At 38.8% G+C, this 27,295-nt stretch overlaps 1 protein-coding gene across 3 annotated transcripts in view; it reads left to right on the top strand.

Moving 5' to 3' along the window:
- Nucleotides 1-27,295, top strand: part of PAG1 (phosphoprotein membrane anchor with glycosphingolipid microdomains 1) — a 182,653-nt gene that overhangs the window by 23,887 nt on the left and 131,471 nt on the right. Inside the window, exons 2-3 of one of the 3 annotated variants that reach the window (XM_053559406.1) lie at nt 24,906-24,989; nt 27,087-27,156. The exons of 1 other annotated variant lie outside the window; for it this stretch is intronic. The gene's annotated coding sequence lies outside the window, so the exon portion shown is untranslated. The remainder of the gene's footprint in view (nt 1-24,905; nt 24,990-27,086; nt 27,157-27,295) is intronic. One more of the 3 variants, XM_053559407.1, reaches the window with a different exon arrangement.

Here is a 27,295-nt window from a genome sequence, read left to right as displayed (position 1 = left end):
ATTGAATCTAGTCTATAGTAACCAATTACATATTTGTGATATTGGGCAAATTATGTATCACATCTGCTTTATTGTCCTAATCTAGCAGAATTTATCTCATAGGATTTTTTGAGGAAAAAAAAGAGCTCTGTATAAAAAGCATCAGTAAGTTGCCTGGCACACAATAAGAGCTCCATAAATGTGCTCCTGTTTTATACTCTACCCCAAGGACCTATAGAAAGGTACTCACTGAATATTTATAGAATGCTATTGATTGATAAAGCAAAGTAGGGAGTTCCACAAGTTACCTGAGAGTTTAGAAAGATTGGGGGCTGTACATGTAGTCTCCAGGTTATGAATGAGAGTCTGTAGGTTTGTTCTTAAGATGAATATGTATGTAAGTTAGAATAGGTATATTTCCCTATTACCTCCTTTTCAGGCTTCCCAAATAGCCTCTATTTGTAAGTGTGAGTCATATGTCACTTGAATGTTTCTTTCTTTCTTTTTTTTATTAAATCATAGCTGTGTACATTAATGTGATCATGGGGCACCATACACTGGTTTTATAGACCATTTGACCCATTTTCATCACACTAGTTAACATAGCCTTCCTGGCATTTTCCTTGTTATTGTGTTAAATCATTTACATTGTACATTTACTAAGTTTCACATATACCCTTGTAAGATGTACCACAGGTGTAATCCCACCAATCACCCTCCCTCTGTCCCCCTCCCCCCTCCCTCCCTTCCCTATCCCCCTTTCCCCTATTCTTGGGTTATAACTGGGTTATAGCTTTCATGTGAAAGCCATAAATTAGTTTCATAGTAGGGCTGAGTATATTGGATACTTTTTTCTTCCATTCTTGAGATACTTTACTATGAAGAATATGTTCCAGCTCCATCCACGTAAACATGAAAGAGGTAAAGTCTCCATCTTTCTTTAAGGCTGCCTAATATTCCATGGTGTACATATACCACAATTTATTAATCCATTCATAGATCGATGGGCACTTGGGCTTCTTCCATGACTTAGCAATTATGAATTGGGCTACAATAAACATTCTGGTACAAATATCTTTGTTATGATATGATTTTTGGTCTTCTGGGTATATGCCTAGTAGAGGAATTATAGGATTGAATGGCAGGTCTATTTTTAGATCTCTAAGTGTTCTCCAAACATCTTTCCAAAAGGAATGTATTAATTTGCATTCCCACCACACTTGAATGTTTTTAACTTGAGGACTTACTGTATAGCCTCCGTTTGTAAATGCAAGTTATACTTAAGTCAGATGTTGGTAACTCATGGACTGTCTGAATTATTGTGTGCCTATGTGCCAGGAGAAATAGATAATTGTTTTAAATATATAAAAATACCATCTACATTAGCAACATAAACTATGAATGATCTGAGAACAGATTTGACCTTTGTGAAAAAAATTATAGAACTCTTGAAACACATGAAGGAACTAAGTGGAAAGATACATGGTATTTACAGATTGAGAAAGTCAATATAGGAAAGATGTAATCCTTTTTCAGATTAATCTATAATTGTAATGTAATTTCGATCAAAGTCCTCACGACTTTGTTTTTGTTTTTTAAATGAGAATTTGGGGAGACCATTCTCCACAGTCTAACATTTCTGCATGTCTTATAGGAAGAGGTACTAATGGCCCTTTGGTTCTGATCTATCTTTTCAAGGCAGTTTGTATGTGAACAGCTGTAGAAGATAAGAGATAGTTCTCCTTTCCAGAGCAAAGGGAAGGGTCGTTACTGTCCAGTACAATAAAGATAATGCCTCCCCACGGGACAAGGCTCCACTGTGAATAATTCAAGTTCCCTATACTCAGGATTCTTTGGATATGATGTGAACCCACTGCATGCACAGCATCCACTTGAGGCCCTAAGCAGTTCCCTCTGGTATTAGAGCAAAAAGCAGAAGTGATTGAACATAGACTACTTGCTATGCTACAAGCAGTTAAGTCCTTTGTCTCTGACCCAGGAGTTTTGTATCTTTTTCTAGCCTCCATAAAACTGTGCAGGTCAATTTGTTAGCTTACAAGTTGGATGAAATTGTCTATCTTTCATAGTTCTTGACAGAATCTCTACTTGTAATTTAGCATATTGAATTACAGTAGTGAACAATAAGAATTTGGTAAATGCTTTCTCAAAAAGCTAAAAGCAACCAGACCAACTGTTGTTGCCAAGAAAGAAATAGTTCTTTGCCGAATTAACTTTTTTCCCTTAAGGATGTCTAATGAACCTCTTCAGTTTGTTTAAAGCCTTTCATTTTGACATTTTCCGTAACAACTTTCCTTTGCTCTTGTTAGAGCTTAGCATATCTGGCATTTCTGGATCTTTCTACTGGCATGTTAAGCTGCCTTTTTTATGAAAGTGTGTGCAATGGGGGGTTTGTTTATTTGTTAAATGTTTGTTTGTATTACACAGACAAGGCAGATCTTTCCAGGCTCTTTTTTAGGACTTAGTACTTTCTAAGTATTTTTCCAGGTCTTTTTTTATTCAGCTCTCTCTAAAATTACACATAAAGATATCATAGTCATTTTCCTATTTGTGCATAATAAGTATAAACACATTATAAAATTAAATGCAGTAGGGGAGAAAATAGGTGTAAAAAAAAAAACCCAGTTAATAATGATTATGGAATATCTATTTTAGTGTCAGAAACTATTCTTTTGGAGGATGATGGACTTCAGGGGATTAAAGATCATGAATATATCATTGATATCCACTTCTAATTTTAATGAACTGCTGTTGTAACAATGCTCTGCTTGTGTCTAGTACATTTTTTCATAAACTTATAAATCACTCAGACTATTTGAAATCCTTTTAAGAAGGATTCGGTATATAAATAATATATAATCAAAGAAGCACACCCAACTCTAAAACTCTATTGAGATAATAGATATTGAGGAGCTATTTTTGATGAAGTAAATAGACAACATAAAAATATCTTAAAAGCAGAGCAAATATTGGTTCTGAGGAATTGTAAGCTTTAAATCGCTGTTCTTGATATATGTTTGGGAGAAGCCCAATGACACCTAAAATGACACCTTCCCTTTCCTATAGCTGTTACCATTCTTAAAATCATGTTGAGCACCATACAGAATTGCCTTGTTGGGTCTGTGGACCAGTGCAGGGTGCCTAGCCAGTCCAAGTAACTGACTGCAGTGTCGTCCTCCAGCTCACGGGTTAACTGACTGCAGTGTCGTCCTCCAGCTCGCAGGTTTGTTCCTCTGCCACAGATCCACAGTGCTCTGGCCTGCAAGGCACTGACCCACTACACTACCCATGCACAAATCCTCAAAATATTAGCTGGGTTTGTTCTGTAACTTTATGCAAGTGGAATCACACTCTGTATCCTGTGACTTATTTCTTTTACTCACGTATTTTTGAGATTAAAGTATGTTGCATCTAGCTATAGTTTATTTTCATTGTAATAGAATTCCGTCATATGAATATTCCACAGTTGATTTATCCATCCCCACTGCATGAACACTTAAGTTTGTTGTTCTGTTCTATTATGAACATGGTGCTAAAAACAATATGTCAGCTCTTCTTTAAAATAGATGTCAGCAAACTTTTTCTGTAAATGTCCTGCTGGTAAATGTTTTAGGCTCCACAGGGCAAATTCAGCCCCTGTTACATATTCTTCTTCCTCTTTTTCTTTTTCTAAAAATCACTTTAAAAATGTGAAAACCATTCTTAGCCCGTGGGCCATAGTTCTGACCTCTGCTCTCAGATATATACCTAAGAGCAGACTTGCTCACCATCAGTATGGACATGCTCATGTTAATGGACAATGAGAAACTTTTTTCCACATGGTCTTGTCAGTTTATCCTCTCATGAGCAGTACGTGAGATCTCCTGATGTCTCTCATCCACAGCATAAACTGACATTATCATATCTTTTAATTTGTCCAGTAGATAAGAAATTATATCTTATTATGGGCATTAATTTGCATTTCTCTGATTGCCAATGGAATAGAGCATCTTTTTCCACAATCATGAGAAATTTGTGGTTTCTATCCTGTGAAATGCTTATTTGTATCTTTTGCTTATTTTCCATTTGGTCTGTTTGTTTTTCTTATCTTTATGCAGGAGTTTTATATAATCTGCATACTATTCCACTGCTATTAATGTCTTGCATCTTTTTATGGAGTACCTTTTTTTCTTAAAAGAACAGCTTTATTGGGACATAATGTGCATACACACGCACGTATCATAGTTTACCATTTTAAAGTTTGACAATTTAGTGATTTTTAGTAGTCTCTTTGCGTTTAGCTTATAATCCTTCGTGACTTAAGAAATTTCACTGACCCTGACGTCATAAGAAATCTTCCACATTGTCTTTTCAAAGTTTTATTTCAGTTTTTCATTTTATTTTAAATTTAAATGTTTTAACTTACCAAAAATCGATGTTTGTATCTGGTGTGAGATGGGATCTTCTGTAATTACATATGAGTAGCCAGTTGGTAGAGCATTTTATGTGGTATCTATTTTAAGGGATAATATTGATTATTTATTCTCACACTAGGAAATATGGGCACTTGGCAAAGGTGTAAGTGAGAGCACATAGATTCTAGGTTAAATTGAAATTAAAGAAATAAATAAGCACACACATGCTAAATAAATATACACACCCTATTTTCCCCTAACAATGAAAATGAGAACTACTTATATTGGGCCTGAAGTATGTTAATGCAGTCCGGCTTGAAGATAGGAAAATGAACCAGATGACTTTTTATAATACTCTCAGCTCAAAATTCTGACTTAGAGTTTGTATTTATTATTAAATAAGGCAAAATTCTATTTTTTAAACAGCCCATATAAACCCAGCCAGATTAAAAGTATGCCTGCTGGCTAGAAGAATTAGAATTATGTATAGAAAAGATCATAATTCAAAAAAAATTATATATGGAAAAGATCGTAAGCCAAATATTATATAATAATAATATAGCAAAATGCATGCTATATAGTGTTAAGCATTCAAAGACTTCAAATATTGACTGTATACTTAGGTTTACTTGACTGTGTTAACAATTCAGTTTTGCATATGAAAGACTTGGCTCTGCCCAAACTAAACTCAGATTTATTCAATATTATTTCTAGGTGTCAGGCAGCTGAAGATAAGAGCTTTTACCATACCTCAGCTGTGCAAGGATGTCTGGTGTGTTCATTTTACATGAAAATAAGTCTTTATGTAATTCTATATGTCCCACTCTATTGGTTAATTTCCAATATTTTAATATTGGAAATTATCTTAATTATCTTGGAGATAGGTAGAGAAATGTATTATCTTTCTCCTAAGCAGATTTCACAGTGGGGCAATGGGCTGTTTCGGGCTTGCATTTTGAGTGCAGAGTGAGCTCTTGTTATTCTAGTAATGGCTTGGTTGATCCGAGGGTACAATGCACCTTTTCATGATTTTAATGCCTGAGTTATTTCAATTTTTGTGCTGCTTGTCACTTTACTGTTCGTTTTCTTTCTAGGGAGCTGTTTGCTGTGAGTCAAGCTGGTTGATGGAGCCTAATTTGGCTAAATCTCCAGAATGGCTTGTTAATCCTTATTTTACATTTCACTGAGTACTGTACCATGCAGTTTCCTTCTGTTCAGCCAAGGAAGAGAAAATGGCTATATGAAGCAATAATGTAGTTGAATTTAGAGTCTAGCCTCAGGAATCACCATTTGCTTCTAATTGGTACGTGGAACGTAAGATCAGAGCCCTGATTCTTCTGAGTACTATTCCGTGTAAATCCCAACAACCATTTTAACTCAGATCCTCGGTTCTAAAGTGCCTTTAGCAATTCGAAGGTTATTTTCATTTACACATTTCTTACCATTTACTATATCTTATTTGACTGTAATGCTTTCTTTCAACTAAATTTCTTCTTAAGAGTAACCTTTCATGTTGAACTGCAAAAAAAATATTTTTCATTTCAATCTATTTTAGGTAGACTTCTATTATGTTTGCTTTTAGCTGTGCTTTTGCTGCTCTGCATTTATCTTTTATAATTGAGGATTGGTTATAGGAAAATAGATGTAGTATTTGGACCCTGTCTGCTCTTTAATAGTGACCAACAGGGAGAAAGGAAGGTGGATGACAGGTGGGTGCTCACCCAGTGTGTACAGTGTGAGGTGTTCAGCATGTCCCCTGGGTGAAGGGCTCAACTACAATTTGAACTTTACCTTAGGACGAAAACAATGTAACCTCAACATTTGTATCCTCATATTAATCTAAAATTTAAACAAAAAAAGAGACTGATACTCTAAGTGTGTACACAGTTCTCTTAAATCCTGTAAAGAAGCCATTGGGAAGACAATCTTTTGGGTAAAATAAATATAAGATGTGGCTAACTACTTCTTACAGATAGCTTAGGAAAGAAAGAAGCCTTAGATTAATTACCAATAGAGAGAAAAGACAAAACTTCTGTATTCTAGATAATGATTACAAAAAATCACCCATACAGGAAAAATTCCTTTCTTTCTTTTTCTTGAAATGTCTTAAAACAAAATCCTAACTAACAGCATTGGGATATTTTTAACAAACATTTAAAATGTATTCTTTTTTAATTGATTTTCTTGAGGATTAAATGTCATTGCATAGTTTTTGAAGTTTTTCTTAAAAAGTTCTTTGAAAATATTTGAAATTGATTTCATATAACCTTTTGGTACTATTTGATTTAGCTTTTTCAGTATAGCAAATGCAATTTCCTTACTTAACAAGATTTCTAATTTTAACCTCAAAATGAAAGGAAACACTTGTGCTTCCAGGAAGATGAAGTAGACATATTCTTCCCTGGTTCCCCCTCTAAACACATCTAAGCCATATATATATATAAAGACTGTGAAAGGTAGAGAAAAGAAGGCAGACCATCTATAGACCTCAAGACCCAAGGAACAACACAGTGATAAGTTACCCAGGTTTTCTTTTTGCCCGGTGTATCTCAGATTGTGAATGAGTTGAAGAAGGCAACAAGCAGAAAACATCATAAACACGCCAGCAACATGAGCAGGCATAGACAAACATCAGTAGACAGAGACGTCCAAACACACCAGTACATGAATAGGCAGAGATGTGCAAACACACTAGCACACATGAATAGGCAGAGACATACAAACACAACAGCGACATGAATAGGTAGAGACAAACATCAATAGGCAAAGACATACAAACACACTAGTGTACATCAATAGGCAGAGACATACAAACACACCAGCGTACATGAATGAGTGAATGAATGAATGCATGCATGTAAGCAAATGAAAACCAGTAAAACTTTGTTCTGTCTAGCTGGAGGACTAGAAAGGGGACAGCCTAGCAAGACGTAAAACTTTCTGACAATAACTATCGTATTCCAGCCATTCCCCACAGAAAAAAGTGTGGCCCCACCCTGCCATCAAAGGCTGGTTTGGGAAGACTAGAATTCCTTCCTTGCCAAGGTGTGATGAGGCACCCTAGTCCTCCCCACTGGGTATTGTCACAGAAACTGAATGGGGAGCCAAGATTGTAATTTCTTCTGAGTGGTAACCTCACTTCACCCTGTGTAAGTAGGGACCACATGAAGGGCCTGCATATCTACCCTCACCCACTCCTGACATTAATAAGATATGCCCTTTTCCTCTCCCACTGAAATGCCCTTGGTTATTGGTGTTGGTATAGTGGGGAATCTGATTCTACCCTTCTGCTCTGACCTGGCAATAATTACAGTCTCCCCCTTCCCTTGCCAGAGCAGTATCAGTGAAAGGCAACTAAGAAATCTTAAGTAAGATCTAGAGCTTTGTAACATAATACCCAAAATGTCCGGGTTTCAATGAAGAAACATTATTCATTATACCAAAAATCAGGAGATCTCAAACTGAATAGAAAAAAAAAGGGCACTCTATAGAGGTCAACACCAAAATGGCAGAGAATTTAGAAATCCACTAACAATATTAAAGCAGTTATCATAGGCTGGGCTCCCATAGCTCAGTGGTTAGGGTGCTGGCCACATGCTCTTTGGAGGGCTGGTGTGTTCAAACCTGGCCCAGGCCTGCTAAACAAAAAAGAAAGATAAAAAGCAGCTATTATAAAAATGCTTTTTTGAGCAATGCTGCACATGTTGGATACAAATAAAAAAAATAGAAAATAAATAGGAAATATGATGAAGAACCTAGTAGACATATTAGAACAGAATAACACAGTAACCTAAGTAGAAATCTCAATGAATGGGCTGAATAGCAGAATTAAGAGGACAAAAAGAAAGAATCAGTGAATTAGAAGATAATCCTAATATCTTGTCTGAGCAATCCTGTCTGAACAATAGTTAATAGAATAAAAAAAAAAAAATAGTGCCTCATAGACTAACAGGACTATATTAAAGATTTAACATTGGTGAGAGTCCCATAAGAGTAGAAAGAAGGAGGGGCTGAAAAAGTACTTAAAGAAATAATAACTGAAATCTTGCGAGATTTAGCAAAAGATATAAACCTACAGATACAAGAAGCTGAGTGTAATAGGCTCAATAATGCCCCCCCACCCCCGCCACCTCAGGGATTTCCATGTCCTGATTCCTAGAACCTGTGAGTATGTTTCTTTCCAGGGCAAAAGAGACTTTGCAGAGGCAATTTAAGGATTTTGAGATGAAGAGAATATCTAGATTCCCTAGATGGGCCTATTATAATCACAAACATTCATATAAAGGTCAGCAAGAGGGTTAGGGAAGATGTAATGATGGAATTAGGGGAAGAAAAGGCAAGTTGATACAGACTCCCAAGCCAAGATTTGAGACAACCTCCAGAAGATGAAAAAAGGAAAGAAAACAAATTCTACACTAGTTTCACTGGATGGAATACAGTGGGTCATCTGACCTCCATATCTGTAACATAATAAATTAAGATATTTTAACCTAGCAAGTCTGTGATTTGTCACAACAGCAACAGGAAACTGATTCACTAAGTGAACCTCAATCAAGATATACCCAAAGATACCCACACGAAAACACAACAGAGTCAAACTTCTAAAACTAATAACAAAGAAAATCTCTTGAAAGCAATGAGAAACACTTCATGTGTAGAAAACAAACAAAGGCCAACAATGTGAATGACGGTAGATTTGTCATCAGAAACTATGAGTCAGAAAGAGTTGGTACAAATTGTTTCATAATCCTATCTCCTGTCAAAATATCCTTAAATAAAGGGGAAATCAAGATACCCGATGAAGAAAAGCTGAAGTGATTTTTTTCACCAGAAGAACTCCCCCAAAATATGGCTAAAAAGAAGTATACTAGTTCCCGTTTATTAGTAGAAGTTACATTTCAGGACCTCCAGTGGATGCCTGAAACTGGATAGTATGGAATTCTAATATACTATTTTTTTTATTCTTAAAACTGCTAGTAGTGACAGCTACTAAATAACAGGCAGGTGGTGTACACAGTGTGTACAAAAGGACAATTCACGTCCCAGGCAGGACAGAATGGGGCAGTGTGAGATTTTGTAATGCACAATTTAAAACTTCCAAATTGTTCATTTATGAAATATTCCATTTAATATTTTTAGACTGCAGTTGATTACAGGAAACTGAAACCTGGGAAAACAACACCACAGATTGAGGGTGGGGGGAGGACTCCTGTATTCTTTTTTTCTTTTCTTTTTTTTTTTTTTTTTTTTTTGAGATAGAGTCTCACTCTATCACCCTTGGTAGAGTGCCATGGCATCACAGCTCACAGCAACCTCCAACTCCTGGGTTTAAATGATTATCTTGCCTCAGCCTCCTGAGTACTTGGGACTTCAGGCGCCCACCACAACGCCTGGCTATTTTTTGTTGCAGTTTGGCTGGGGCCAAGTTTGAACCCACCACCCTCGGTATATGGGGCCAGCACCCTACTCAATAAGTCACAGGCGCTGCCCGACTCCTGTATTCTAAACAGAATGAGACAAAAGAGAAAGAACAAATGTGAAGACAAATGTGTTCAAATACTACACCTTCCTTCTCTTTGAGTTTTCTAAATTTTGAGGGTTGACACAAAAGTTATAAATGTTTAACGGAGTTCTAAATGTATATAGAGGACATGTTTAAGACAAATGTGTGTGGAAAGGACATAGAAATGTAAAGGAGGGATTAAAAGCTCTACCCTTTACCCAAACATGTAAAATGATGACACTGTTGACAGTGATAAATGGTGTATATATATTTTTATATGCAGAGCAACCATGAAAAAAGCTATGCAAAAGATGCATTTAAAATCACAGTGGACAAATCAAAATAGCATTCCAGTAAATGTTCACATTACCTACAAGAAGGCACAATAATAACAGAGACATGAAAAACAGAACCAACAGAAAATAAAAAGTGGCAGATTTAAACCCTAGCATATCTATTAAAAGACATAATCATAGAGTAGATTGAAAAAAGTGACAACTATATCAGATATAGACCTGTTGAAATTAAAAGGATGGAAAAAGCTAAGTCTTAAAAAATTCAGTCAAAAGAAATCAGGAGTGTGTATATTAATACCAGATGAAATAGACCAGACAAAGAAAATTACCAGAGGTAAAGAGGGATGCTGTGTAATGATAAAGGGATAAGTCTTTCCAGAAGACATAACAATTCTGGCATGTGTATGTACCAAACAACAGATCTGTAAGATATGTGAAGCAAAAACTTAGAACCAAAAGAAGAAATTACTAACAAATCCACAATTACAGTTAGCTATTTCAACATCTTTCCTTAAAGTTGGTAGAACAATCAGACAGAAAATATGTAAAGATACAGATTTCAATGCCACCACCAACCAACAAGATCTAAGTGACACTTTTAAGTGACCACCACCTCCAACAACCACAGGATATGTTTGAGTGCCCATAGAATATATGCCAAGATAGACCATATCTGTGGCCACACAACAAACCTCAGCATGTTTAGAAGAATGGAAAGCATACAGAGTATGTTTGTGGACCACAAAGGAATCAAACTAAAAATAACAGGCGAATTCTAAACACTTGAAAAGTAAACAAGACACTTCAAAATAATCCATGGATCAAAAAGAAAAATCTCAAGGGAAATAAAAAATACATTAATTAAATACTTAATGAAAATTAAAATATAGGCTATTAAAATTTGTGAAACATAACTAAAAAGAAGTGCTGAGAAGGAAATTTATAGCATTGAGTGCATACATTAAAAAGGAAAAAACATTTTGATTAAGAAACTAAACTTCTACCTCAAGATCCTAAAAAAATAAACCCAAAGCAAAAAGAAGGAAAGAAATAATAAAGAGTGACATCAAGGAAATAAAAAAGTAAAAAGTAAAAAAAAAACTATGAAACATACAGTAGGTCCTTTGAAAGGATCAGTAAAGTTGACAAATTACCCGAAAGACTAACAAAGAAAAGAGAACATATAATTTATCCATGTCAGGAGATCTTACTACAGATTGTATCGATACCAGCACTGTAAGGAAATAATATAAAACCTCTACATAATAAAGTTATCTTTTGTGGAATGGATCAATTCCTCAAAACAAACTACCAATAACTCACCCAGTCTGACAGAGATAATTTGAATAGTCTTCTATAACTACTAAGAAAGTTGACTTTTTGATTTAAAAATTGACTCTCCCAAAATGTCTAGACCCAGATTATTTCACTGGTGAAATCCACATATTTAAAGAGGAATTAGCACCAATTATATACCATCCCTTTAAGAAAATAGAAAGAGGAATGGAACACTTCCCTTTCGGTTTTATGAAGCTAATATTACTGTGAGACCAAAATCAAAGACAGTAGTACAAAAAAAAAAAGACAACAGCAGTATCTTTCAAGAGTATATAGACACAAAGAACATAATGTTAGCAAATAGAATTTCACAATTTCATTTTATTACATATAAATGTAATCTACTACATTAACAGGCCAAAGAATAAAATCACATGGTCAAATCAATAGTGTATAAAAAGTTTTTGACACAATGTAATGTCCATTCATGATAAAAATTCTCGGAAAAATAGGAATGGAGGGCAACGTTCTCACCTTGATAAAGAACATCGATAAAAAAATTACAGTGTGAAAGACGACTGAATGTTTTCCTCTTAAGAGGTTGAAAGCAAGGTTGTCCATTCTCACCATTCTTATTCACTATAGTGCTGGAAGTTTTAGCCAGTGCAATAAGGCAAGGAAAGGAAATAAAAGTAGGAAAAGGAAATATTTGTAGCTAACATTATTTTCTAAGTAGAAAATCCCAAGGTATCTACCAAAAACTCTTCTAGAACTAAAGTGAGTTCAAGAAGATAGTAGGATATAATATAAACTTACAAAAATTAAGATTTTTTTATATATTACCAATGAATATGTAAGCAAATTGAAAATACAACACCAAGAGTGAACCTTAATGTTAACTATGGAGTTGAGTGGTACTTATATTTTAGTGTAGGGTTGTCAGTACCATGTAGAGAGATAGACCTATACAGCAATGGAACTGAATAGATCATACAGAAATAGACATAAAAAATATGCCCAAATGATTTTTAACAAAGACGAGAAAGAAATTCTATGAAGGAACATTAGCCTTTTTAACAAATGGTGCTGGAGCAATTGAATATCCATAGCTTGAAAAAAATGAACCTTGACCTAAGTCTCATACCTTATGCAGAAATTAATTCAAAATGGAACACAGACCTAAGTGTAAATATAAAACTAGAACTTTTGAGGAAAAAATATAGGAGCAAATATTCAAGAATTAAAGCTAAGCTAGAAGTCCTTAGGCTTGATGCCAAAAGCCTAATGTGTAAAAGGAAAAACTGATTAATTGGACTTCATCGAAATTAAAACATTTTACCCTGCAAAAGACCTTGTTAAGAGGATGAGGTCAGTGACAGAGTGGGAGAAAATATTTGCAAACCATGTGTCCAGTAAGGAACTAGTAAAACCCAACAATAAAAAAATTGCAATTAAAAAATGGGGAAATGATATAGATATTTCACTGAAGAGAATATACATATGGCAGGAAAGCACGTGAAAAGATGTTTAACATCTGGAGCCATTAGGAAAATGCAACTTAAAACCAGAATGAAATATCACAATGGGATACATCCATATTGTAGGATCCCACTCAGTAATACAAAGGAAGAAGTTACTGATACATGCAGCTGCTAGAATGAATCTCTTTGGGAATCATGCTAAGTGAATCAGGCGAGGCCCAAATGATTATATGTAATGTGACTCCACTTATGTAGCAGCAGTCTTAGAATTACAAAATTATACAAAGAGAGACTAAATTAGTGGTGGACAGAGAAAAGGTTATGGTAGGGGCCGGAGGGAAGTAGGTGTGGCTACAGAGGGTAAGTTGAGTAATCCTTGTGGTGATGGAAATGTTCCGTATCTTTGCTCTATCAATGTCTAGTCTATATCTTGCATGTAATATTGTGCAGTAATGTTGCAAGCAGTTACCAGTGAGAAAGACTGAGCAGTGAGTACATGGGATCTCCCTATATTATAAGCATCTGCTTATGAATCTATAATTATCTGAAAAAAAATTTCATTAATTTGAAAACAGAAGGAGAGTTAGGAACTTTTATTACTTATTGTAGCCATATCAATTTGGCCACATAATGCTATGTCATACTATAAAGAACTTTCTGTGTCTAAATTCATAAAGACATTAGCATGAAGTTGGCTCTTCTAAAGTAGAATTATTCTTTATTTGGTGGAGATTGGGGAGGAAGGAAAGGAATTTTGCTGTATTGATTGTATGGATCAAAAAATTGTTAGTAGTTGACTCCCAACACCCTATGTAGTCAGCACTATTTTAAAGAAGAGGACCCTGAGACACAGAAAGGTAAGATAATTTGCCCTGATGAGTAGAGGGGCCACATTTCAACTGAGCAGTTTGATTCCAAAGCCTGCTTCCTTAATGACTACGCTCTTCTGCTGATTTGCACAGGCCATTAGGATCCAAGTTTCTTTCTGGAGCAGGACCCTCACCTCAGAAAGTTTAAGCACTTTTCATAGGGTCATAGGGTAGATCTGGCATTGAAATTCCAAACTTTTCCTATCCAAATCCGATCCTGCTCCCACCTGAGAAAAGCCATATTCTAAATGGCCCTCAGACTGATTCTAAAGTGCATTTTGTTGGCATACTTAGTGTTAGCCAGTTGAGTATTATTTTTAAATTGACTCTAGTGGCATATATTTAAATATTGTGAGTTATTTAAAAATCCAGATTTCTGCCTTCTCTTAGGAAAACATTCAGAAAATCTCACCCAACAGTGGCTTCATATCCCCAAATTCCTTCATCTACTACAGGCTACATGTGGATGCTTGGGGACTAGCCCCTATAGATGATGTATGTTTACCACAGTCCTTCTCACAGTCCTTATTACCTCCAAGAATACTGCAGCCAACCCTCAACTGCAGGATTGTACAATACTGTTGTTTTTCTTAAAGCAGAGGAGGGACTTCTAGCTGTTACTCTTGTTAGCACCATGTTCTCCTTCCCTTCCATACAAGTGTCTCATCTTGAAAAAAGGTCTCATACTACAAGGTTTATGCACACTTCCTGATCTTTTTGGTAAAAATCTGTTGCTCTAATTTATACTAGTTATTTTTAACCTTATAAGCCATTTTCATGACTTTTATGTTCTACCTTTTATCTTAGTGATTTGTATGGTGATATTTTTCCTGATTATAAACTACTTAAAGTTATGAAAACCTCCATTATTAGTGAGTTCGAAATTGTCGAACTTAAGACCCCATAGAATTGGAATTGTTGATATTACTAGTCCATCTATGAAAGCTATTCACTAAAATGAAAGAGACATGCATGAAATAAAAAATGTCTCCTTTGGCATTTCCTAAATTAGAAATTATGAGTATTGTGCAGTTACTTTGTTAATTGTTACAATTATTTAACATTCCTTGGTAAAAGCTTTCTAGAAGTGTATCTGAAGTTTCAATGAGATGCTTATAAATTAATTCTGCTATATGGCATGTGATATGCATAGTAAGAAAGTATTTTTTCTGTGTCTGGTTTTCTAATTAAGTAATTTCAATTTTATAACTCAAAGCCCCCTTCCTCCACCTACTGGTCTCTCTCTTAAGGGGCCAGATTCTCTGAGTAAACTCAGTCTGAAATAGTCAATCTAGAAGGAAATGGACTCCATAGGTGTGGTACACCTACTATCCCCTACTATCCCTCCCCTCCCTCCTTGGATCTATCCTATGTCGAACACAAATGTCCTAATGCTATAATTGGGTAAATGAGGTGAAAGCAATGTTGATTAGTATGATGTAAGCACTCCAATTTGTACAAATAATCAACACATTGAAAATGGCATAAATGTATTTATGATCTATGTACAAAAGACTTAATAAAAAAAATAGAAGGAAATGGTAGTAAAAGGATTTCATGGAAGAGGAATTTATCAGAGAGAAGGGTTAACAAGTTATTCATATGGATATGCTTTGAAGGACCTAGCACATTTCCATTACAGAGTAGATATTCAGAATTAAACTGATTGTTTGATATTGAGCTCCTAACTAACTTAGTATTGTCTGAGGATAATGGTATTGCAAACTATATTACAATTAGAAGGAATTTTTTCTGATCAAGGAGTAGATGACAGCAGGCTGTCATGTTTGCATAACTTGTGTTGGGATTAAAGGATGACTGAAAATTCCATCAGTGTCATGACCTTTCAGCCATAGGATTCCTGAAGAAGTGGCTACCATTTTTTTAGCTTCCATATTAATAGAAGAAATTAGCATTTGAGCTGATAGAAAGAGAGTGGGGAGAATGTAAAAGTGAAAAGGCTGCATGGGATCCAATCAGTAGACTCTTCCTGTCCTGCCTCTGGCTCCTGAACTCCATAGACTATTGAAAGGGGAGGCTGTGTAGGCTGGGTCCTGGGTAGGGTTTCATGAGACCAGGAAATTAGCGACTTCTTAGTTTATAATGCCACTGTGGGTGGGACGCCATCATTTGCAGGTGAGGAGCGAAAGGGTGTGTACAAAATAGAGGAAAGGTTGAGAGGGTCAGAAGTGTACTCTGGAGCCAGACCATTTGTATACAGCTTCTGCGTTGTGCTCCCTACCCCACCAATGGCATGACCTTGAGCAAGTAATTCATCATCAATCCTTCAGTTTCTTCATCTCTAAAATAAGAACAATAGTATTTACTACATAGAGTTGTTGCCTTGTGAAAAATGCACAGAATGGTGCCTGGTGTGTTGTCAGCCTGCAGCGTCCCCTGTGTGGGAGGGAAGGCTCGCTGGACAAGGACAGAGAAGCCTGCTGCCCCTGAGCTGAGCAGGCAGTAAGTAGCAGAGTCCTTCACAAGTCACAACGTTTCTGCACTGGATAATTGCTTTTCTTTATCTCTTGCTCTTTTTATTCTATACCTACGAAGTTATCTGAAACATCCTGTGTCTTAGTATAAGGAATCAGGAGCCTGGGAAGAAATTTAGATAAAATAAGGACAGAAGATAACCTGCATTCAGGACCCACGTCAGTGCACACATGGCTTCAGATGTCTCTTTGGAAGACCTGTTTTCAAACTTACATGTTTTTTCAGAGTGTCTTTGTGCTACACGCAAATATCTACTCATTTCCCAAACACATGTGTTTATGGCTTATAAGGTGTTAGGAAGATCTTTGGCCTTACAGAGAATGCCTTAGTCCTCATTCCCACTTTACTAAGGACTAGAGAATATAAATCTTCACATGATACTGAAATTTGATCAACCTCTCAATTTGGAGATTTGGGGTATTTGTTTTCAGAGTACCTTTAATAACACATTTTAACATTTATGCAGTTGATTTTATAAGGCAAATTAAAAGTTTGTCACCTTCACCTAAAGAACAAGTATATAAGAAATAATACATAACTGAGTAATTTGGACCCAGAAACTCTGGCACTGACAGAAATAAACTAATAGGCCCCTTCTGTATTTTTCCTGCTTTTGTACCTCAAGAGGTTTGCTGATTACCTTCACAGCAATGATCCTATTAGGAAAAATACTTTTGAGTTCAGGGATTTTCATGAATCCAGCTCCATTCACAAGGGTTGTTGCCACGAGCTACGGAACACAGGCAGAGTAACACACAGAGTGAACAAGATGCGAGGCCTATTCCAGCCCTGGGAAGCAGCTCTTTGGGATGGACTTAGGGATTCAGAAGCAGGGGCAATAAGTCATGGAAGGAGGGATTCCTGTGGCCGAGGGAGGACCGGGGCTGGGAAGAGGACACAGGAGTGAAGGAGGAAGATGCTTGTGAGATGGCAGGGTAGTGTAGGGAGCTTTCCTGCCCCAGCCTAACCCACCCCTTCTTTCTTTCCTGTTCTTTCAGTAACCACGACTTTACTGACTTTGTCTCTGAAGTGGGAGGAAGGGTTGGGGAGTGGCTGGGAAGTCATGAGGACCAAAGGTAGGGACGCTTCTTTCTGCTGCCTGTGCCACCTCCCCCTCACTCCTATCCTGCTGTCATGTAGACCTGCCTTCCCCACTGGGTTGCAGAGTGGGAGCTGAGGAGGAAAGTTCTAGAAGTGCTGGAAGAGAGTAAAGCAACTCTCTTTTCTTCCCCTTTTCTGGTCTCCCTGATTACTTACTCATTTCTTAATAGGTCCTGTGGGGCTAGGAGAGCCACTGGGGGAAGGCCCCTTTCCCTCCCCCCTTTTTGGCCATGTCCTCTGCTAGCAGGACCCCCTGCCTGTGCTGAGGTGTGTGGGGGAAAGGATGGTGAGAGGAGCTTGAGAAACTGTAACCAGGTGTTGTGAGTGATGTAAGGCCTAAAATTATTCGGGCATGACCAAAAGATTCAACCATTGATCTGTGCCAGAGACCCACTTGTAAAATTTTTGTACACGTAGTAATAAAGCAGTAGATTCTGATGGAAGACGTCAGAAAGGCTGCATATGCCCTGAAGAAGGACTTGTAGTTGGGCAGATGGGAAAGGGGAAGATATCATACTTCCAGCAGAGGTGACAGCTTGGTAGGAAACAGAGCAAGAGCCACAGACTCAGCTGGGTACCATAAATAAACAAAGTGAGCAGCGGGGGCATCTCAAAGCCCTCTCAGGAGATCAATTGTTTGAGAGAGACGGGGGCAAAGCTGCATCTTGTTCCTTAACCAAAGGAAAAACAACAATGCTATGCAGTGATACAAGGCAGCTGGCACTTGGCTGAGAGTACCAGGGAGACAACAGGGAATGGTAAGGACTGCAGCAAACAGGGAGCATGTGCTCATCTAATGGGGCAGCATTAGATGAATAGTTTCTTTCATTCACTTACTGTTTTTGGAAAGTGTGGAAGTGGGAGCCCAGTGCTATAGATTTCACATTCTACTTAACCATTTATAAGGCCCTATTCTAAGTGCTTGATATACTGACCTAACACAACCTCAGACTTGCTGTGAACATTTTCTAAAACTTGATATTTTAACTCAATTCATGATAGATTCCTTGGCATATGGAGTTCAGAAGTATATTTGCTTTGTACTTTTCCCCCAAATAATGAGGTGATGTTTTTTTATGAAGGCCATTGCCTTGATCTGGCTGTCTCTCAAGGTTTATTTAGGAAGTGGCAGAACATAGGTCAACCTATCCTTGTGTCCAAGAAATCCAAAAATTTTGCTTTGCAGGAAAGTTTTCATATCCTTTCCAGAACTGCACTCCAGATCTAAAGTATTCATTTAATTAATCTTTTGTGTTTTAAGGCATACCTGCTTCGATGCAGTACTTTTCTTTTATAGCCAAAAAGTTCCTTTATGATTTCTAAGTATGCAGAAGAAAACTTAGTTGTGGATAAAAGTATAGCTAATGTTGTCACCCCTGGAGAGATTAATGTTTGTTTCCACAAAAGTCACCATGTGTTGGGAGGGTACCAGTTGGCATTCATGTGTGAGTTAAAACATGTCTGCCATATAGAGACACCAAATAAAGTACATGTTGGCCCTTTTCAGGTTTGGGAAACAGTGATGGAATTTGAATATTATTGAATCTTCTTTACCAACTACTTTTGATGGCTGAAGTCTAGGGGAAAATTCCATAATAAAATTCCCCCAATCATACATTAATGTCTCCTAATCTGTGTTACAGAATATGTAATGTAGCCAGACTGGCAAAGCATGGAGGGAGCTGATTCAAAAGACAAATTGAAAAGCTAATAGATGAACAGCAGTTCAAAGAAGTTTTTGGGGAATCTAAAATGGTTCTATTTTCTCTTTTCTTGGACTACATATCCTTGAGGATTAGAATTATGTTCATTTGGTTGGACTCTAGAACTCCAAGGCAGAGCCCCATGCAAGTTAGAACTTAGGAGCATTTAATGAAAGGGAAATAGAGGGCAGAGAACAGCCTCACTGGACCTGAAATGGGCAGAAATGTGGGGATCCAGAGCTCAACCAAAAAGTAGTGTCCACATCCGCACACTGTCACAGCGTGGTCTCCTGTCTCACACTGTGTGACGAGCAAGCTTGTTTGTAAAATGGTTTTCTACGTTTCTACAAGTGTATTCAAAACTAAAGACCACCAGGCAAACACATACACCCAGTATTGCAGTGCTCCCTGCAAGCTGTAGGTGGTTATTTACTTACAGTTTAATTCCTGTTGACCTACCCAGGTATGAGTAATGTAAGGAGGAATATTCCTGAAGAAGAGGAGGCTGGAGAGCACTGGATTTGGGGGGTGGGGCGAGTCCTGGGTCAGGATCTGTACAGTAACAGTTTACAAGTCACTGTCTGGGTCTTAACACTTCCTCAGCTGTAAGATGAAGCCACTGAACTTGATGATTCTCTTGTCTGTGCTGCTCAGGCTTTAATGCACATACAGATGACCAAGGCATCCTGTGAAACTACAGATTCTGACTCAGTGGTTCTGGGGTGGGGCCTGGGGTTTGCATTTTTAACAAGCTCCCAGGCATTGCTGGTGCTGCTCCGCAGACCACATGCTGTTTACCAGGCTCTGCACGATTTCTAAGCTCAGGCTTCCATTAACTCTACCATTCTGTGAAAGTGTGATCATCTGACATTTCAGAAAAGACAGGAAGGTTTCAGGAAACATGCCTACCATGGTATTAGCTGTTCTCATGCTTCATAATCATCCTCATCAAAAACCCTGTAAGTGCCTAATTATGCATGACAGTTTCACATGCTTTACAGAAAGAACTACATAGTTTTGGTCCTTGCCTTATCAGACTTGACAACCTGCGACAGAGAAATAGAGAGAGAGATAGTAATAAATATCGAGGCAGCAATAAATATTGAGTGATAAATGTTCATCCAAATATACAACATGTTAAAATAAAAAGGGTATATATTTAGCATGGGCTCTATGATATGTATTTTCTTAGAGCTTTTATTCCTTTTAAAACTGAAAAGGTTGTCCTATATTTTTTTAAAATGAGATTTTTGCAGATGGGGGTTGGGAATGGGAACATGAGTTTCTGATGCTGCTTTTGTTGTTGTTTGCTTTATTTTGGCCTCACCACCTGAAAAAGAAATATTTTATGGTTCCCATATGCCTGACCCTGATTACCATTGCAAGGTACGTTGGCCTGACTGTGCATCTTCAGCACTGTGTGTATACACAGGACCATTAAATTAATCTCAGCTCTCCTTACCCAAGGACCTTAGCTCCATCAAGTCACCCTCACAGTGTCTTTGGGAAGCAAAGGAGACAGAGACATTGTCATCTCCAAATGGTGGGCTGTTAAGTGATGCAGAGAAGGAAACTGGTGTGTCCGAAGCCTCATGAAAACTCACACAGGAAAGTTTGCATTCACTTCTATTTCTTCTGTGCACACATGCGCTTGCTGAACTTACCCAAGGACTTGGGCTCCTTTGCTGTGGAAAGGGACCAGATGAGTGGCTATTACCAGCATTTTCTCCTGACAGCAGGTTCTGTTCCTGGAGGCCATGCCATTCCCCCCAGTTTGCTATAACCATATCACAGTTTAGCAGAGTGATGCCAGAATAGCCCAGTTCATGGATGATTCTAGCTCAGCGAGAGCTAAAAGTATTATTATGGATCTAAAAACTGGTCGCATCTAACCAAGGGTGTCTTTATCAAGTATTTACCAATAATGAGATTAGAGACCTTTGGTTTATGCTCTCTTGATTCAAGCAAGCACGTAGAATATTTTGTAGCGACTGTGCTCAGAGGCACAAAGACACAGAGGAAGCCGTACATGCCATAAGGTTAGGCTGTAGCTGTGTCATCCAGAATGTGTGTGTGAGTGAGGAGCCTCCATGGAATCAGGTACACTCGGGTTTGAAACTCAGCTCCACCTCTCATTGGCTGTGCTATATCACCTTTCTAAGCCCCAGTTTCCCCATCTGCATAACAATAATCTGGATTCCATGGAATTCTTGTGAGCATTCCATGAGATGAGGATGTATGAAATGTGTAGCATGGTGTCTGTGACTAGTAAGAGATTACAGCCGATTATTGTTAGTACTCATAGTAAAACTCTTATATGTGGCAGCATCTGCAATATTTGTCTGGAAAGAAGGGCTAGAGATTCTAAATTTGCTGTTTTTATATTATTTCATATGCAGGTATTTCTATGGGGGGCTGTGTCTGGGTCAGTGAAAATGTCACCCTCTGTTTATTGGGAGTAAAGGTGTGTGGAAGGAAGGCCTCCACTGGCGGGGCTCAGCCTCATCTTTCATTCTGTGATGTCACATACAGCTGTTAACTCTTAAGAGTGAAGTCAGTCTACTCATATTAAGAAAATACAAAACATTCAACATTATAGCAGGAAGCTAAAGGCAATACCATGCCTTTTGCATTAGTGTCTTATAAAGATGTTTGTGGGTGGATGGAATTTTGCAAGCTGCCCCTGGCAGCAGATGAGAATGGAGGAAGGTATCTGGAACTCAGTTGCAGGAAGTAGGGGGATATGGGAAGGAAGGCAAGCCAGATTTGGAGGGGGAGGGCAGTGTCCTTTGGTAAATGTAGTCAAAAGCTTGCCGACTACCTTGCAAGACCGTAAGACAGAGTGAGGACGTGGGGCAGCCGGAGGGAAACCTATGAAACTAAAATGGGAAGCAGAGCCCCAGGGAATTCCCTAACTTCAGAAACACATTCACTAACACCTTTTTATATGGTATCTGTGGCTTCATTCAAGCAGAGACTGAGCCAACTTGGAATTCTCCAAAGTAGAGCCCCAGGGAATTCCCTAACCTCAGAAACCTGTTCACTAACACCTTTTTATATGGTGTCTGTGGCTTCAGTCAAGCAGAGACTGAGCCACCTTGGCTCAGATGGAACAGTGATTCAAGGCAATTCTCTCCCAGAGGTAGTGTACACATGAATGCAGATTCTGATTCAGTAGGTCTGAGGTGAGTCTGAGATTCTGCATTTCTAACAAGTCCTAAACAGTGCAGAAGCTGCAACAGCAATTGTCTAACCAGCTCTCTCTCCAAGCAGCCCATTCTCCTGTCTTTCCCTCACCTGGACGTTAACTGCATCATGGACTCTGCCAGTATTCAAAATCCTTTGATCCTACTTCTTGTTACTGTCACCCCTCCAGTTCTCCTTTCCTAGTTACCCAACTGAAAGTCCCCGATTTCTCCTTTAAGCGCTCCTTTGCATCTACCCTCTTTGTTTCTGTCTCTCTTTCCTTATTATGCTCAGCTGGCAAAACCCCAACTCTGCGTAACCCAACTCTCTCCACTGCGCATCTTCCCCTTTATTGATGGATATGTCTGAGCAGCAGACACCACTGGGCTAACTGATCTCACTTTCGTCTCACTGAGTCCCCAGGGCTGCTGGTTCCCTTTTCTGGTCATTCCTCCCCTCTTCCGGAGCACCTCCTCCTACTCTCTCCTTACACCTCAGATACCCCCTTCTCCATTCACTTTCTCAGCTGATAACCTTGCTTCTTGTTTTCTTCTTTGTATCATGACTTTGAAAAGAAATTTTGGCTGGCCATCGTGGCTCACGCCTGTAATCCTAGCACTCTGGGGGCTGAGGCGGGAGGATTGATGAGGTCAGAAGTTAAAGACCAACCTGAACAAGAGTGAGCTTGTTCAGTAGAGCCCCTGTCTCTACTAAAAATAGAAAACTTAGCCAGGTGACCTAGGGGTGGGGGGCACCTATAGTCCCACCTACTTGGGAGGCTGAGGCAGGAGGATCACTTGAGCCCAGGAGTTTGAGGTTGCTTTGAGTTAGACTGCTGCCATGACACTCTAGCCTAAGCAACCGAGTGAGAGTCTGTCTCAAAGGAAAAAAAAAAAAAAGGGAAAGGGAAAAAAAGAACTTCTTCCCTTTGCCTCCATGGATCTGCCCATGTGTGCAGGTGTGCCCTCAGCCAGCTAAGCCCACCCCTGCTGTGGCCTTGGAAGCCCTGGGCATGCTCTGGCTCTATAACATGGCCACATAGAGGGGCCAGCAGGGCCAGCAGGATGAGCCCCTCTCTGACCTGCGTTTCCACCACCTCCTTCAGGTCTCTGCTCACCCAACAGTTTGTCAGTGATGTCTTTCCTGAGAGCCCCACTCCTGCCAGCCGTCCTACTCCCCACTGCTTCTGGTTCCTTCAGCTGTTCTGCCAGATGTTTCGTTTGTTTCCCACCTCCACTAGAAAGCTCCATGAGGACGGGGAATTTTGTCCTGTTCAGTATTGAAACCTCACCGACAATAGTGGCTGACATAGACACTATCTTTAAATAAAGTATTTGAATAGATAAGAGAGTAGACAACATGATTATATTAGAACAGAATCAGAGAAGGTCAATTAGGGAAAACTACATATAACACATGTATTTAAAAAGCTACTCCAGTCCTTTCTGAATAGACAGGTACCCTTTAGGACCTGAATGTGCTGAATTTAATAAAGATGATTGAGCCTTCTGGGACCTTCAGAGATGAGGAGGGAAAGTGACCAAGATCAAATTGTGTCGGAGAATTCCTATCCCTTGTCTCATTAAATGTTTTCGGGGAGGTTCATAGTTTAAGTCAGGACTTAACCAGCCCATACTGTCCTGGACTGCTCTGGATTATTAACAACTTCACGTAGGACCCTGGCAAGGACTGGTAACCAGTCAGCATTTAATAGTTCCAAAGGCCAAGTATGTCTCATTCACTATGGTTCTAGGAGAAGAGAGGTTTTGGCCATGCTAGTGACTGCATGTGGGCCTACCACCATGAAAACACTGCAGGATTTTAAGTTGGTAGAGGAAATGTCCTAAGAAGTCACAAAATGGAACCCTTGCCATAAGAATGTCCTGCTGGTCATTCTCAAGGAGGATAAGTTAAGCATTTAGCACACTAAAAGTGGAGGAAAGGCAGGTTGATGTCTATATGAAATTCTAGCAGTAATTTAATTTTATCCTGAGTTTTGTTTTTCATGACATAATTAGCACATACTAACCCATTGCCTGTCAAGATTTTGAGCAAGCTCTGATTCTTGAGGGTGGAGGGCACACTGACTTCCCATAAGGCTAGGAATACAGCAGGTGCTCAGTACATGCACCTTCCTCCCTCACTGCTCCCCTTCAGTGCCCTTTCCCCTGAGCCCTCTCCGCATGTACTGCCATCTTCCTACATGAAATGGAAGTTATGGGGCGATGCCTGTGGCTCAAGGAGTAGGGTGCCAGCCCCATATGCCAGAGGTGGTGGGTTCAAACCCAGGCCCTGGCCAAAAACTCCAAAAAAGAAAAAAAGAAATGCAAGTTATGATATGAACATTATTCTGTTTTAATAAGTCGTTCATTTTAGACTAGCAATCTCAACTTGGTGGTGATTTTGTTACTAAGGCACATTTGTCAAAGTCTGGAGAACATGTTTGGTTGTTATAGTTCAGGATGGGAGATGCTATACTCCCGAAACAAAGAACTTTCCAGCCCCAAATGCCAGCAGGGCCAAGGTTGAAAACCCCTGTTTCACAGCATATGTGTACTTTACACTGGTATTTACTGTTTGTTTCTTTGCTGGACTCTAAAGGAAGAAGAGGATTGAGAAGCCTGTGACTGGCTGAGGACACAATAGGATAGGAAGTTGGGACAAGTTGAAGAACCCACATACCAGGTACCTGGATCCACTTACACTTTACAAACGCACCGCAGCTTCCGGGTGAAAAACCAGTGCCTTATTAGATATTTGTTACTACATACAGACTCCAAGGCAGAGGCATGGGGGACTCGGGATGGAGGGTGAGGATGATGAAGTGACACTGGACAGGCTAGCAGACACCGTGATGGGGAGATTGTTGCACTGTGCCAGGGACTGGAGTTTTACCCCAAGAGAGCTGCATGTATGGAGGCCCTCCAGGGCAAAATTACCCTGCCCTTTTCTGCTGTGCTCACAGCATGTGCACACTTCCCTCATTGTTGGTGTCTTCTCTGTATTGTGCTATTTACTTGTAACTGGGCCTTGTCGTCTGTGCTTTTGTGTATCTCTTCTCTGTAGCACAGAGGTTTATCAGGGAGTGTTTATTAAACAGAATTAGCAGTGTTTTGCATACCACTAGCAGCCTCTCAAAATAGTTATGTCTCTACTTTTTTGAATAGGATCATTGCCAAGTACTGAGTTCTGATGCAGTTGTTTAGAGCTTCAAATGAATCCTCCTGGTTTTATAAATGATGGGTTTTAGGGCTGGTATGGAAACTTTCCAAAACCCACAAAGTTGTTGAACCTTAATGCTTCACAGTTCTAGATGGCCAATTTCCCAGCAAGAGGCCAAAGGGAGAGAATTTCCTTTGTCTTTCTTTGTTGCGAGCAGGTTAACGATCCTCACCATTTCCCTGCCTCTCCTGATGTGTAATGTTCTCTCACTTGCTGCTGCACTTTTCTCTTGCTGCTCACATCTAACAGGCCCTCAGACCGCATGGGCAGGGATCTGTGGGTAAGACAGGGGCTGGGGGCTCTTGTCTCTGACTGCTGCAGAGTCTGGCACTGGCAGCTCTGGAGGGATCGTCACCTGACTTGCTGGCACCTTGGCTGTTTTTCTCTTTGGTCTCTCTAGTACTGCTTTGCTTTTCATTTCTTTCTAGGTGATATCTTTCTAATTCTTTTCTCTTTTAAACTTAACCAAATTGCCTCAGTGGCTATTTCTCCTGAGAGGATTCAGTCTAGTTATTAGGTCATTCTTTTACTATCCATGCTTTTTAGTTCCACATAGAATATTTTTAAGATGTCTGCTTAGATCTACAGTTCTACAAAAACAGAATTTTAGATTTGAGATTGAATTCCTCAAACTCAAATCAGACTTATTCTCGGAGGAAGTGATCTTTATAAGTGATACAGCTTTATTTTAAGCATAGGAAACCATGCTTAACAAAAATACATCTTAAAATACACATTTTAAGATGAAGACATGAAATAATATAGCTAAGTAATATGATTTCTATATAATTTTGTTTTACCATTTTTCTTCCCTGGCATGACTATCATCTTTTTGAAGCATACAGCCATTTTTGTTTTTGCCTTAGTTCACGTGCCTGAACTACTCTAAGGGTCCATGTTTGAGGTGTGAGGTTGCAGGGCTAGCAAAAGATAACCCATAGTTACTGTCAGAAAGAAAGGAGGTGCCAGTGAGTTAAAACAAAACTGGGGCATGATTATCACAGGTGATTAATGCCATCATTTTTATTTTTCTATATATACAATTTGTGATAATATATAGGTCCGTGAATATTTTAAGAGCAAGTTTTTATTTTTTAAATTAATTAATTAATTTTTTTTTTTTGTAGAAACAGAGTCTCACTTTATGGCCCTCGGTAGAGTGCCGTGGCATCACACAGCTCACAGCAACCTCCAACTCCTGGGCTTAAGCCATTCTCTTGCCTTTGCCTCCCGAGTAGCTGGGACTACAGGCGCCCGCCACAATGCCCGGCTATTTTTTGGTTGCAGTTCAGCTGGGGCTGGGTTTGAACCCGCCACCCTCGGTATATGGGGCTGGCGCCTTACCGACTGAGCCACAGGCGCCGCCCTTTAAGAGCAAGTTTTAACTTTTGCTTTTTAGAATTCTTTTTTGATAGTTTTAAAGTGCTAACGTTTAAGCAAGTCTTTTCAGTTGCTTCCTTTACTGACCAAAACTTAAATAGGTAAATGTAACATTTAATTGTTACACTTGAAATCCAGTTTAGAATTTTGAAATTGTTTCCTCTTACATTTCCTTTCCAGAAAATACAGAGTTGTTCTCTTATTTCAGCAGTTGGGCACAACGTCATTGCTGGGAAAGTGTGATTTCAAGGTATTCATTTATCTCATTTATTCTGTATTATTGTCCATTATGGGAGGGAGGCTTTAGTTTAACTTTGTGTGGAGGCATCAGTGATTGATTAAAGGCTCTGTTTGGGTTATAAGTCTACAGACACACAGCTTGCAAGCTG

This window comes from Nycticebus coucang, chromosome 13 (assembly GCF_027406575.1).
Source record: "Nycticebus coucang isolate mNycCou1 chromosome 13, mNycCou1.pri, whole genome shotgun sequence".
Classification (NCBI taxonomy): Eukaryota; Metazoa; Chordata; class Mammalia; order Primates; family Lorisidae; genus Nycticebus; species Nycticebus coucang.
The sequence above is the reverse complement of the archived record's forward strand: the minus strand, read 5'-3'. Positions and strand labels throughout refer to the sequence as shown.